Source organism: Phyllobates terribilis, unplaced genomic scaffold (genome assembly GCF_046119375.1).
Source record: "Phyllobates terribilis strain yellow unplaced genomic scaffold, ASM4611937v1 Scaffold_5__5_contigs__length_657084704, whole genome shotgun sequence".
NCBI lineage: Eukaryota > Metazoa > Chordata > Amphibia > Anura > Dendrobatidae > Phyllobates > Phyllobates terribilis.
Window position 1 is genome coordinate 57,670,566 of NW_027362765.1, and position 14,020 is coordinate 57,684,585.

A 14,020-nucleotide genomic window follows, 5' to 3' on the forward strand; every position below is an offset into this window, starting at 1 on the left:
GCTTCATTTCCATATTCCCCCCACTCCCCTGCACGTCACAAGGCCCTGTGACGTGCAGCTCCCAGCCGGATGCCGCGCCTGCGCAACTTACCATATGCGGAAATCGCTCTTCTTCCTGTCGTCTGTGTAGCCTTGTGGAGCAGGAAACTTGTGCGCAGGTGCCGGTGAGTCACCCTGCCTTCCCAGCGCCTGCACACAAGTTTCCTGCTCCACAAGGCTACACAGATGGCGGGGATTACTGCGCCTTCCGTACAGGGTAAATTGCGCAGGTGCGGGATCCAGCCGGGAACTGCACGTCACAGGGCACTTTGACGTGCAGGGGAGGGGGGAATATAGAAATGAGCTAATAGGCGTGGATTTCTTCGCGCCCGCTGGATGGGAAGCTTGTCAAAACGAATTTAATAAAAAGCAATTTCAAAGCAAGCAAACTTTTAATATGGGACATACAGGTATGTATAGATTCACCTTTCTATCACCTGTACACCCATATTAGAGGTCTGATAGTTCCCAGAGGGGTGACAGATTCCCTTTAATATTGATGATTATGGCTTACAGCCAATGAAAACACAAAAGTCATTATCTCAGTAAATTAGAATACTTTATAACACCAGCTTGAAAAATGTTTTTAAAATCCGAAATGTTGGCCTACTGAAATGTATGTTCAGTAAATGCACTCAATGCTTGGTCGGGGCTCCTTTTGCATCAATTACTGCATCAATGTGGTGTAGCATGGAGGTGATCAGCATGTGGCACTGCTGAGGTGTTATGGAAGCCCTGTTTTTTGATAGCAGCCTTCAGCTCGTCTGCATTGTTGGGTCTGGTTTCTCTCATCTTCTTCTTGATAATACCCCATAGATTCTCTATGGGGTTAAGGTCAGACGAGTTTGCTGGCCAATCAAGCACAGTGATACTGTTGTTTATAAACCAGGTATTGGTACTTTTGTCAATGTGGACAGGTGTCAAGTCCTGCTGGAGAATGAAATTTCCATCTCCAAAAAGCTTGTCGGCAGAGGGAAGCATGAAGTGCTCTAAAATTTACTGGTAGATGGCTGTGCTGACTTTGGTCTTCATAAAACACAGTGGACCTACACCAGCAGATGACATGGCTCCCCAAACCATCACTGATTGTGGAAACTTCACACTAGACCTCAAGCAGCTTTGGATTGTGTGCCTCTCCACTCTTCCTCCAGACTCTGGGACCTTGATTTCCAAATGAAATGCAAAATTTACTTTCATCTGAAAACAACACCTTGGACCACTGAGCAAGAGTCCAGATCTTTTTCTCTTTGGCCCAGGTAAGACCCTTCTGGTGTGGTCTATTGGTCATGAGTGGCTTGACACAAAGAATGCGACACTTGTAGCCCATGTCCTGCATACGTCTGTGTGTGGTGGCTCTTGAAGCAATGACTCCAGCAGCAGTCTACTCCTTGTGAATATCCCCCAAAGTTTTGAATGGCCTTTTCTTAACAATCCTTTCAAGGCTGCGGTTATCCCTGTTTCTTGTGCACCTTTTGCTACCACACTTTTTCTTTCCACTCAACCTTCCATTAATAAGCTAGGATACAGCACTATGTGAACAGCCAGCTTCTTTAGCTATGACCTCCTTGGAGGAATGTGTCAATGACTGCCTTCTGGACATCTGTCAAGTCAGCAGTCTTCCCCATGATTGTGGAGCCTACTGAAACAGACTAAGGGACCTTTTTAAATGCTTTGGAAGCCTTTGCAAGTGTTTTTTGTTGATTATTCTAATTCACTGAGATAATGACTTTTGTGTTTTCATTGGCTGTAAGCCATAATCATCAACATTAACAGAAAAAAAACACTTGAAATAGATCACTCTGTTTGTCATGACTCTATATAATATATGAGTTTCACTTTTTGCATTGAAGAACTGAAATAAATTTACTTTTTGATGATATTCTAATTTAGTGAGAAGCACCTGTATATACAGTACAGACCAAAAGTTTGGACACACCTTCTCATTTAAAGATTTTTCTGTATTTTCATGACTTTGAAAATTGTACATTCACACTGAAGGCATCAAAACTATGAATTAACACATGTGGAATTATATACTTAACAAAAAAGTGTGAAACAACTGAAAATATGTCTTATATTCTAGGTTCTTCAAAGTAGCCACCTTTTGCTTTGATGACTGCTTTGCACACTCTTGGCATTCTCTTGATGAGCTTCAAGAAGTAGTCACCGGAAATGGTCTTCCAACAATCTTGAAGGAGTTCCCAGAGATGCTTAGCACTTGTTGGCCCTTTTGCCTTCACTCTGCGGTCCAGCTCACCCCAAATCATCTCGATTGGGTTCAGGTCTGGTGACTGTGGAGGCCAGGTCACCTGGTGTAGCACCCCATCACTCTCCATATTGGTCAAATAGCCCTTACACAGCGTGGAGGTGTGTTTGGGGTCATTGTCCTGTTGAAAAATAAATGATGGTCCAACTAAACGCAAACCGGATGGAATAGCATGCCGCTGCAAGATGCTGTGGTAGCCATGCTGGTTCAGTATGCCTTCAATTTTGAATAAGTCCTCAACAGTGTCACCAGCAAAGCACCCCCACACCATCACACCTCCTCCTCCATGCTTCACGGTGGGAACCAGGCATGTAGAGTCCATCCGTTCACCTTTTCTGCGTCGCACAAAGACACGGTGGATGGAACCAAAGATCTCAAATTTGGACTCATTAGACCAAAGCACAGATTTCCACTAGTCTAATGTCCATTCCTTGTGTTCTTTAGCCCTAACAAGTCTCTTCTGCTTGTTGCCTGTCCTTAGCAGTGGTTTTCTAGCAGCTATTTTACCATGAAGGCCTGCTGCACAAAGTCTCCTCTTAACAGTTGTTGAAGAGATGTGTCTGCTGCTAGAATTCTGTGTGGCATTGACCTGGTTTCTAATCTGAGCTGCTGTTAACCTGCGATTTCTGAGGCTGGTGACTCGGATAAACTTATCCTCAGAAGCAGAGGTGACTCTTGGTCTTCCTTTCCTGGGGCGGTCCTCATATGAACCAGTTTCTTTGTAGCGCTTGATGGTTTTTGCAACTGCACTTGGGGACAAATTTAAAGTTTGCCCAATTTTTTGGACTGACTGACCTTCATTTATTAAAGTAATGATGGGCACTCGTTTTTCTTTACTTAGAATTTGTATTATGGCAAGAAAAAAGCAGCTAACAGTCTATTCAGTAGGACTATCAGCTGTGTATCCACCTGACTTCTGCACAACACAACTGATGGTCCAAACTCCATTGATAAGGCAAGAAATCCCACTTATTAAACCTGACAGGGCACACCTGTGAAGTGAAAACCATTTCCGGTGACTACCTCTTGAAGCTCATCAAGAGAATGCCAAGAGTGTGCAAAGCAGTCATCAAAGCAAAAGGTGGCTACTTTGAAGAACCTAGAATATAAGACATATTTTCAGTTGTTTCACACTTTTTTGTTAAGTATATAATTCCACATGTGTTAATTCATAGTTTTGATGCCTTCAGTGTGAATGTACAATTTTCAAAATCATGAAAATACAGAAAAATCTTTAAATGAGAAGGTGTGTCCAAACTTTTGGTCTGTACTGTATATATTATACTATATATTGTAAGGTTGCAGCTGGACAGGTGGTGGACGGGAGATATGTGTCCCCGTGGTGCCAAGCCTCGGTGATGTAGGACCCGGAGAAGCAGGCTCCAGCACACCTAGTGCTGAGAGGTAGTTAATGGGCCCGGATTAAAGGGCCGGGTTTTACGAGCAGCTGAAAGAGCTGGGGGGGGGGGGGATCAGCTGCTCACTTACTTCCAGTCAAGGTCTTGGAAGCTTTAATTTTAAGACAGCTGTCTCAGTATGGCTGTGGGTTGTGCAAGGTGAGCAAACCATGCATGTGCTGCTCAGACTCAGCTGGAGGCAGAGAAAAGCACTTCATTTAAACGGCTGAGGCTGTGCTGTATGGACTAGTTATTTTGAGTTTTGTTCTGTTATACCTTTTTTGTGCCAGAAAGAGGCTGTTAGGTTTTGTTTTCCTGTCTGGTTTATGGACATTTAATAAACCACCAGTTTGTTTTGGAACCTGCGGGATGCATTCTTGTATGAACCTGCGTCTACCCGAGAGCTGATCCTTCACAATATATACAGTGCATTGTGAAAGTATTTGGCCCTCTTGAACTTTTCTACCTTTTGCCACATTTCTGGTTTCAAACATAAAGATATAAAATTCTAATTTTTTTGGGAAGAATCAACAACAAGTGGGACACGATCGTGAAGTGGAACGAAATTTATTGGATATTTTAAACTTTTTTAACAAATTAAAAACTGAAAAGTGGGGCGTGCAATATTATTCGGCCCCTTTACTTTCAGTGCAGCAAACTCAGTCCAGAAGTTCAGTGAGGATCTCTGAATGATCCAATGTTGTCCTAAATGACTGGTAATGATAAATTGAATCCACCTGTGTGTAATCAAGTCTCCGTATAAATGCACCTACTCTGTGATAATCTCAGGGTTCTGTTTCAAGTGCAGAGAGCATCATGAAGACCAAGAAACACACCAGGCAGGTCCGAGATACTGTTGTGGCAAAGTTTAAAGCCGGATTTGTATACAAAAAGATTTCCCAAGTTTTAAACATCTCAAGGAGCACTGTGCAAGCGATCATATTGAAATGGAAGGAGTATCAGACCACTGCAAATCTACCAAGACCCGGCCGTCCCTCTAAACTTTCATCTCGAACAAGGAGAAGACTGATCAGAGATGCAGCCAAAAGGCCCATGATCACTCTGGATGAACTGCAGAGATCTACAGCTGAGGTAGGAGAGTCTGTCCATAGGACAAAAATCAGTCGTACACTGCACAAATCTGGCCTTTATGGAAGAGTGGCAAGAAGAAAGCCATTTCTCAAAGATATTCATAAAAAGTCTCGTTTGAAGTTTGCCACAAGCCACCTGGGAGACACACCAACATGTGGAATAAGGTGCTCTGGTCAGATGAAACCAACATCGAACTTTTTGGCCACAATGCAAAACAATATGTTTGGCGTAAAAGCAACACAGCTCAGCACCCTCAAAACACCATCCCCACTGTCAAACATGGTGGTGGCAGCATCATGGTTTGGGCCTGCTTTTCTTCAGCAGGGACAGGGAAGATGGTTAAAATTGATGGGAAGATGGACGGAGCCAACTACAGGACCTTTCTTGAAGAAAACCTGTTGGAGTCTGCAAAAGACCTGAGACTGGGACGGAGAGTTATCTTCCAACAAGACAATGATCCCAAACATAAAGCAAAATCTACAATGGAATGGTTCAACAATAAATGTATCGAGGTGTTAGAATGGCCAAGTCAAAGTCCAGACCTGAATCCAATCGAGAATCTGTGGAAAGAGCTGAAAACTGCTGTTCACAAACGCCCTCCATCCAACCTCAATGAGCTCGAGCTGTTTTGCAAGGAAGAATAGGCAAGAATTTCAGCCTCTTGATGTGCAAAATTGATAGAGATATACCCCAAGCGACTTGCAGCTGTAATCGCAGCAAAAGGTGGCGCTACAAAGTATTAACTCAAGGGTGCCGAATAATATTGCACGCGCCACTTTTCAGTTTTTAATTTGTTAAAAAAGTTTAAAATATTCAATAGATTTCATTCCATTTCACGATTGTGTCCCACTTGTTGTTGATTCTTCCCCAAAAAATTGAGTTTTATATCTTTATGTTTGAAGCCAGAAATGTGGCAAAAGTTAGAAAAGTTCAAGGGGGCCAAATACTTTCACAATGCACTGTATACACACACACACACACACACACACACACACATACATACACACATGGTGTAAACAGAGGCAGTCATGAAGTGAATAAGCAATTGGAAGAATGAGGGTCCAGACAGTATGGCCAATTACAAAATAATGGGAAGCATTACTCCAGCGCCAGGCCAGGCTGGGACTGAAGAGCAGCCGAGGCACAAACACCTCACCAGCCCATATTTCACTCATACAATGGACGACACCTAACAATCACACTGCAAACCGTAATCTAGTACAGGATATCACCCACATTTGAATAATTATCCATTTTCTTTTTTATGCATCTACTGGCAGGACTGTGGCAGGCCATAGGTATTTGTGCCCGAGATGCCATTCTAGCGCTAAGTTGAAGTTGTACAAATTAAGCACAGCTTCTTTCTAATCTCTGCACATCTTCTGCATGACTTAGGTTCTTTGGACTCTCATCACCTCACACTCTGCTAACTTGCTGAGCTCCCCTCATGTTTGAGCCCCTGTGTAAATGAAACAATTCCACAGACAGTACCCCTTCTCCTCCGCTGCAAACCATTTTTGTTTCTTCACGAACCAGAAGGTCTCCAAGAGACTTTCCATTTTTTTCTGACCAAAAGTTTATTGCTCAGCTACCCCCCAAAAAAAGTTTTAATGTTGTTGTCCATGGCTAATGAAAAAAGCCATAGCTTCAGCTTCATATTTTTATTACCATTTTTGGTACAGGCAAAAAAAAAAAAAAGGAACAAAGCTTTTATTTCTGTCCCCCAAAAAAAAATTCATTAAAAAGGGCCAAGGATAAAATAAGCCATAACTATTTCATGAGCCATACCAGGCCTAGACTGTCAATCGGCCCTACCAGTCAAATTCATGGTAGGCTGCACTTTCCGACCACACATTAAGCCACATAACTGTATGTTACATGTATTCATTAATTTTTTTTTTCTGTCATTGAGCAATATTAGAATCTCAGATTTCCCATAGGGGTTGGAGTTCGAAACTAAATCTCCGTGGATTTGGAGTTAACAGGGAGATGTTTGTTCTGCACAAGCAAATTGCAGTAAAGAACTGTGAGCCCATCACTGCACTCCAGCAGAGGAGAAGAACTGCCCACTTTGCATACAGAAATCAAGTCTGGTTTGTCATGGATAAGAAAATCAGTTCTAGACTTGCTTTCTGACGGGCCCCAGAGTACTTCCGTTCTGCTTCATCGCTGCAAGTTCTGAATAAGGAAAACATGCTGATTGCTGAGATTTAAAATGATCCTGGGATAAGCTGTGCAGCCACATCCTGAATAGGGTGAGTATGCCAATTTTCGGCCTGCAATCCATTCATCGTCTTTGGCCCTGCCGAGTACAATGTTTGGCTATTTCCAGCAGTCCCATAGACAGTAAATCGAAAGGAGGCTAAACACGCGCACCTCTACTCCATTTAAGATGGACCCTAGTATAAGAAACTCTGAGGGTCACAGCTGTCATAACCACAGTGATCAACAGGTTATAATTTGTGTTTTTGGAATAACCTCTTAACAAGTCATCCAAAAACACTCTCTTTTTTGGTGATGAGCAACAGCTTTCTTATTTATAAAGTTAAAAAGAAATAGCTTTTTACCAAACCATGCTAAAATTACTCTTTTTTTGGGGCAGTTCCTTATATTTACCATACTCTATGAAGGTAAGGGCAGCAGTACAGGATAAAACACAACGGACAGGCAGGCATGTCTGGCTGTGTAGAGCCAGCACTGAAAGCCTCGTCAGCAGCACAGTATAGAACATGATGGACAAGCAGGCAGATGCTGTGGCCAATCTAATCATTGACCTCAGCCTAAGTGTATAAAAATAGTCAACGTATAATTGTAGCAGCAAGTGACTGAGTAGAATCTGTGACTTCTCTCAATTTAGTGGTCACTTACCTGGGTAGTCATATGTAGGAATCTCTTCTTTACACCACTCATCAGCCCTCACATATGTCTCTGTAGTATTGATATAGGTCAGATAGTCCTGTGAAAGAAGAGGAAGGGGACATCTCTCTGGTGTTGTCCTCTTACTGGATAGAACTGGAGGAAACACATATAGGAACTGAATTCATTCTTTACAGATAATTATAGGCCGTGTGTATTTAGTCCTGTCTATTACCTGGTGATGTGAGGGGCTGGGGAACCTCCATCATGAAGTCCTTGTACAGATCTTCGTGTCCTTCTAAATACTCCCACTCCTCCATGGAGAAATAGATGGTGACATCCTGACACCTTATAGGAACCTGACACATACAATGATACCGTCATCCCGCCTATCCCTTCATTACGTTACTGTATAATGTCCCAGCATTCCCAGCAGTGTCACCTCTCCAGTCAGCAGCTCAATCATCTTGTAGGTGAGTTCAAGGATCTTCTGGTCATTGCTGTTCTCATGTATCAGGGGCTGAGGTGGAGGCCTGGTGATTGGGCTCAGGGGTCTTCCCCATCCCTCAGACACAGGGTCCTGACAGCGATCACTAGAGGTCTTCTTCACTACTGTGTAATCCTGGTTATGGAGAGACACATTAATAAATCTCACTACAGACATTTCCAGAGTCCTCACCTCTCCAGTTCTGTCCATTTGTTATTCCCATAGATAAGAATGATGTAATGTGACGTCATCAGAATCTCTCACCTCTCCAGTAATCCGGAAGAGGATCTCTAGGGTGAGGTGTAATATCCTCTCCGCCATCTTGTCCCTGTCACTATCCATCCTTGATGGGTCAATCCGGAAAATTCTCTTATATAGAAGATCTCCACTGAGAGGATCCGATATTGTAGGGACCTGAATGGGAAGAAGATAGTGATGTAACATCATAAAGATCCCATGTAAGAAATCTCCGGAGCTGTTACCGGCTTCACATGATCACTACATCAATACCTGGCCCGTCCTGCCCCCGGTATAACACACAATCCAATTATAGTCGCATACATTTATGTGGTTTTGTAAACTGGTAATTTGAGCTCTCTGAGACAACCTTGCAAAAATGGGGATGCGGTGGAGCCACTTTTCTTCAGGGCTCCGATGGGTCGTTCACTACTAACTGACCAGTTGGAGCCAAAGAGTTTAATGGTTCTTCGTGCCAAATTTCACTGACAGTGACGCTTAGTGGTTGTACAGGTGCTTCTCACTAAATTAGAATACCATCAAAAAGTTAATTTATTTCAGTTCGTCAATACAAAAAGTGAAACTCATATATTATATAGAGTCATTACAAACAGAGTTATCCATTTCAAGTGTTTATTTCTGTTAATGTTGATGATTATGGCTTACAACCAATGAAAACACAAAAGTCATTATCTCAGTAAATTAGAATAATTAACAAAAAACACCTGCAAAGGCTTGCTAAGCATTTAAAAAGGTCACTTAGCCTGTTTCAGTAGGCCCCACAATCATGGGGAAGACTGCTGACTTGAGAGATGTTCAGAAGGCAGTCATTGACACACTCCACAAGGAGGGTAAACCACAAAAGGTCATTGCTAAAGAAGCTGGCTGTTCACATAGTGCTGTATCTAAGCATATTAATGGAAAGTTGAGTGGAAGGAAAAAGTGTGCTGTGAAAAGGTGCACAAGTAACCGGGATAACCACAGCCTTGAAATGATTCTTAATAAAAGGCCATTCAAAAATTTGGAGGAGATTCACAAGGAGTGGACTGCTTCTGGAGTCATTGCTTCAAGAGCCACCACACACAGATGTATCCAGGACATGGGCTACAAGTGTCGCATTCCTTGTGTCAAGCAACTCATGACCAATAGACTACGCCAGAAGTGTCTTATCTGGAGCAAGAAGAAAAAACCTGGACTTGCTCAGTGGTCCAAGGTGTTGTTTTCAGATGAAAGTAAATTTTGCATTTCATTTGGAAATCAAGGTCCCAGAGTCTGAGGGAGAGCGGAGAGGCACACAATCCAAGCTGCTTGAGGTCTAGTGTGAAGTTTCCACAATCAGTGATGGTTTTGGGAGCCATGTCATCTGCTGGTGTAGGTCCTCTGTGTTTTATCAAGACCAAAGTCAGCGCAGCCCTCTACCAGTAAATTTTAGAGCACTTCATGCTTCCCTCTGCCGACAAGCTTTTTGGAGATGGAAATTTCATTCTCCAGCAGGACTTGCCACCTGTCCACACTGCCAAAAGTACCAATACCTAGTTTAAAAACAACAGTATCACTGTGCTTGATTGGCCAGAAAACTCGCCTGACCTTAATCCCATAGAGAATCTATGGGGTATTGTCAAGAGCAGAGCTGTGGAGTCGGTAAGCCAAACCTCCGACTGCGACTTTGACTCCTCAATTTCCATGACACCGACTCCAACTCCGACTCCCTCATTCATGCTTCATGTTTAAGTGATAAATTTACTGTAGCACAGATTCATCTCAGCTAAAAGTCTAGACCCTTAGATCAGGAATAGGACAGACATTTATAGGACATTTCATAACTTTCCCAAATTCTTATGAAAAAATATTCCCCACAAACTGCATTGAACTACTGTACCCAATTTATTATATATTTTAGGAGTCGGAGTTGGTCCATTTTATACCGACTCCGACAACACCAAAATGGGCTCCGACTCCACAGCCCTGGTCAAGAGGAAGATGAGAGACACCAGACCCAACAATGCTGAGGGCTGCTATCAAAGCAACCTGGGCTTCCATAACACCTCAGCAGTGCCACAGGCTGATCACCTCCATGCTGCGCCACATTAACACAGTAATTAATGCAAAAGTTGCCCCAACCAAGTATTGAGGGCATTTACTGAACATACATTTTAATAGGCCGATTTTAAAAACATTTTTCAAGCTGTTGTTATAAAGTATTCTAATTTACTGAGATAATGACTTTTGTGTTTTCATTGGCTGTAAGCCATAAGCATCAACATTAACAGAAATAAACACTTGAAATAGATCACTCTGTTTGTAATGACTATATATAATGTATGAGTTTTAATTTTTGTATTGAAGAACTGAAATAAATTTAATTTTTGAGGATATTCTAATTTTGTGAGAAGCACCTGTATAATAATCCTCTGCGTCCCATGTCAGAAAATCAGTGGTCGGTGGTTCTCCTGCTGTGAGCTCTGTTGTTTCTTTTGATAAATCATTGGAAATATGTGTCTGGATCTCGGCAGCTGCCTCATCTCCTAATCCTTAAATCTCCCAGTCCCTGCTCCAGTCCCCACTCCACCTCACCCGAATGGCTTCCTGCATCTGCATAGAATTTGTGCTCAATTTTTGGCATGGAGTATTTTTTCCTGTTATAATGTTTCTCTTCTTGCACAACCTTCTATATGCCATCCTGACGTCACTGTGCTCTAAACAGTATTGAATTTCACTGAGAGTCAGAATTAAAGGGGTGGCCGGATACATAAAATGCCCTTTATAAATATCTATCTTTAAACCCTAACCACTTTTGTTATTCGCTTTGTAATAAAATTCTGTACTTTTTTCATATGCAGTGAATACCTAGATCTGTTTCTCTTTAACTTTTCTTCCTGTGACATTTAATTTGAGGAAAGTCTGAAATATGAGGAATATGAGGCTAGAGTCAGTTCTCCAAAGTTATTACCAACTGAAACAGGACATTATCAGATGGCTGCGCTTTGGTCACTTAGCACAGATTCTATCACCACTGTCCCCTGATAATGTCCCGAATAAAAGTAGATTTGGAATTCAGTACCATCTCGATGCTGATGAGACTCCCATTATACATGTCTCCTGATATCACCCCTGCATTACTACAAAATATCAGGTATTGTCTGTCCGCTGTCTCTAACATCATGTCCTCCCTCTATCTAAAACTGAATCTGTCAAACACAGAACTTGTGTCTCCTCCCTATACTAACCTACCTATGCCTGATATTGATAATTCCATGGGTGGTAAAACCATAACTGATGAGCAGCACGCTCGCTGTCTTGGACTCAGATCTTTCCTTCTCTCATTATATCCGATCATTCGCTCACTCATGTCACCTACACTTCAAAAACATCTCTACAATTTGCCATTTTCTTACTTTTGACTTTGCAAGAACTCTTTACTGTTGATCTGATTCATTCTTATCTGGATTATTGCAACTGTCTACTAATCAGTCTCCCTCTTACTAAACTCTCCCCTCTCCAATTTGTCCGGAATGCAGCAGCCAAGATCAGATTTCTATCCAGCCACTATAACGATGTCTCCACCTTGCCAGTCATTGCACTGGTTGTCCATCCGAATAGAATATAAACTTATCTCTCACCCTCAAAGCTCTCCATGCCCTGCATTCCAATAATGACCTAAGAACATCCTCTTAAATCTGAAGCTCACACTCCCGTCTGCAGCCACCGAGCACTTATCAGTGACAAACATCACTGATCAGCATCTGTGAACAAGTTTTGGTGCCATTTTTTTGTTAATAAATTGTAAAAAAGAAAATATAGAAAAACATATAGTAGCTTCTCTTTGATCCAAACATTCTCAGCAGACTGCCAACATCATTATACATGAAAGCGTTCCAAGTCACTCACATCGCTCAATCTTCCAATTTTTATGTGGAGGCATAGAAAACTATTCGCTAGATTTTCTTCTGTACTCCATGATCACAACTCTAATTTATAAACTGAAAAGATCTGATCTGGAAAGGGACGGTGTCTCTAATAAATTAGTCATTCAGTGTTTAATATTGGTAGATAAAACAACTGAACACAAGACCTTCACATCCTTCTACACTTCATAGGGGAGATCTCATGACACCTTCTCTCCATCTACCTGATGATCCTGAGGAACATTGGGATCTTCTTGTTTACAGCCCTGTCGAAGAAGAGGACGGGGACATCTCTCTGGTGTTGTCCTCTTACTGGATAGAACTGGGGGAAACACATACATGGACTGAATTCATTCTTTACATACAGATAATTATAGGCCATGTGTATTTAGTCCTGTCTATTACCTGGTGATGTGAGGAGCTGGGGAACCTCCATCATGACGTCCTTGTACAGATCTTTGTGTCCTTCTAAATACTCCCACTCCTCCATGGAGAAATAGATGGCGACATCCTGACACCTTATAGGAACCTGACACATACAATGATACCGTCATAACTCCAATCCCTTCATAGCATTACTGTATAATGTCCCAGCATTCCCAGCAGTGTCACCTCTAAAGTCAGCAGCTCAATCATCTTGTAGGGGAGTTCTAGGATCTTCTGGTCATTGATGTCCTCATGTACCAGGGGGTGAGGTGGAGGCCCCGTGATTGGGCTCAGGGGTCTTCTCCATCCGTCAGACAGAGGGGTCAGACAGCACTCATAAGAAGTTTTCTTCACTATTGTGTAATCCTGGTTATGGAGAGACACATTAATAAATCTCACTACAGACATTTCCAGAGTCCTCACCTCTCCAGTTCTGTCCATCTGTTATTCCCATAGATAAGAATGATGTAATGTGACGTCATCAGGATCTCTCACCTCTCCAGTAAGCCGGAAGAGGATCTCTAGGGTGAGGTGTAATATCCTCTCCGCCATCTTGTCCCTGTCCCTATCCATCCTTGTCGGGTCAATCAGGAAAATTCTCTTATATAGAAGATCTCCACTGAGAGGATGCGATATTGTAGGGACCTAAATGGGGAGAAGATGACGATGTAACATCACAAAGATCCCATGTAAGAAATCTCCGCAGCAAGCGACGTCAGGAGGGAAGTGACCCAATCTAATCCAATACAGACAGACCCTGATATAGAGACACAGACGGGAACACGTTCGGTCTCCTGGAATGTGATCGCAGCACTGAGGGGGTTAATAGTAATGGGGGATCTCCACATACCTCCACCTGCAGAGCCGCCACCACATATATGGCTGTTCTGTGCGCACAGGACCTGTGATGAGGTCACAGGAGGGGAGGAGTCAGGGGTCACATGATCAGGGGCCTCAGTGGATGCAGGACTCTGCTGTGCTGGTTGTCATGGTGCTGGATGAGGGGAAGGTTATGTGTGGGGTCAGGAGGGGTTTACAGTGTGGATGTAGCAGAGCCGTGTGTGTGCGAGGTGTACGGAGCGGAGCCGCGTGTGTACGAGGTGTACGGAGCGGAGCCGCGTGTGTACGAGGTGTACGGAGAGGAGCCGCACGTGTACGAGGTGTACGGAGCGGAGCAGCGTGGGTACGAGGTGTAAGGAGCGGAGCAGCGTGGGTACGAGGTGTAGGGAGCAGAGCCGTGTGTGTGCGAGGTGTACGGAGCGGAGCCGCGTGTGTACGAGGTGTGCGGAGCAGAGCCGTGTGTGTACGAGGTGTA

The 14,020-nt window shown here is 43.1% G+C and overlaps 1 pseudogene; it reads right to left on the reverse strand.

Moving 5' to 3' along the window:
• LOC141271446 (uncharacterized) overlaps positions 1 to 13,632 on the reverse strand; it is a 163,830-nt pseudogene extending 150,198 nt beyond the window's left edge.
• Positions 13,633 to 14,020: the final 388 nt, after the last annotated feature.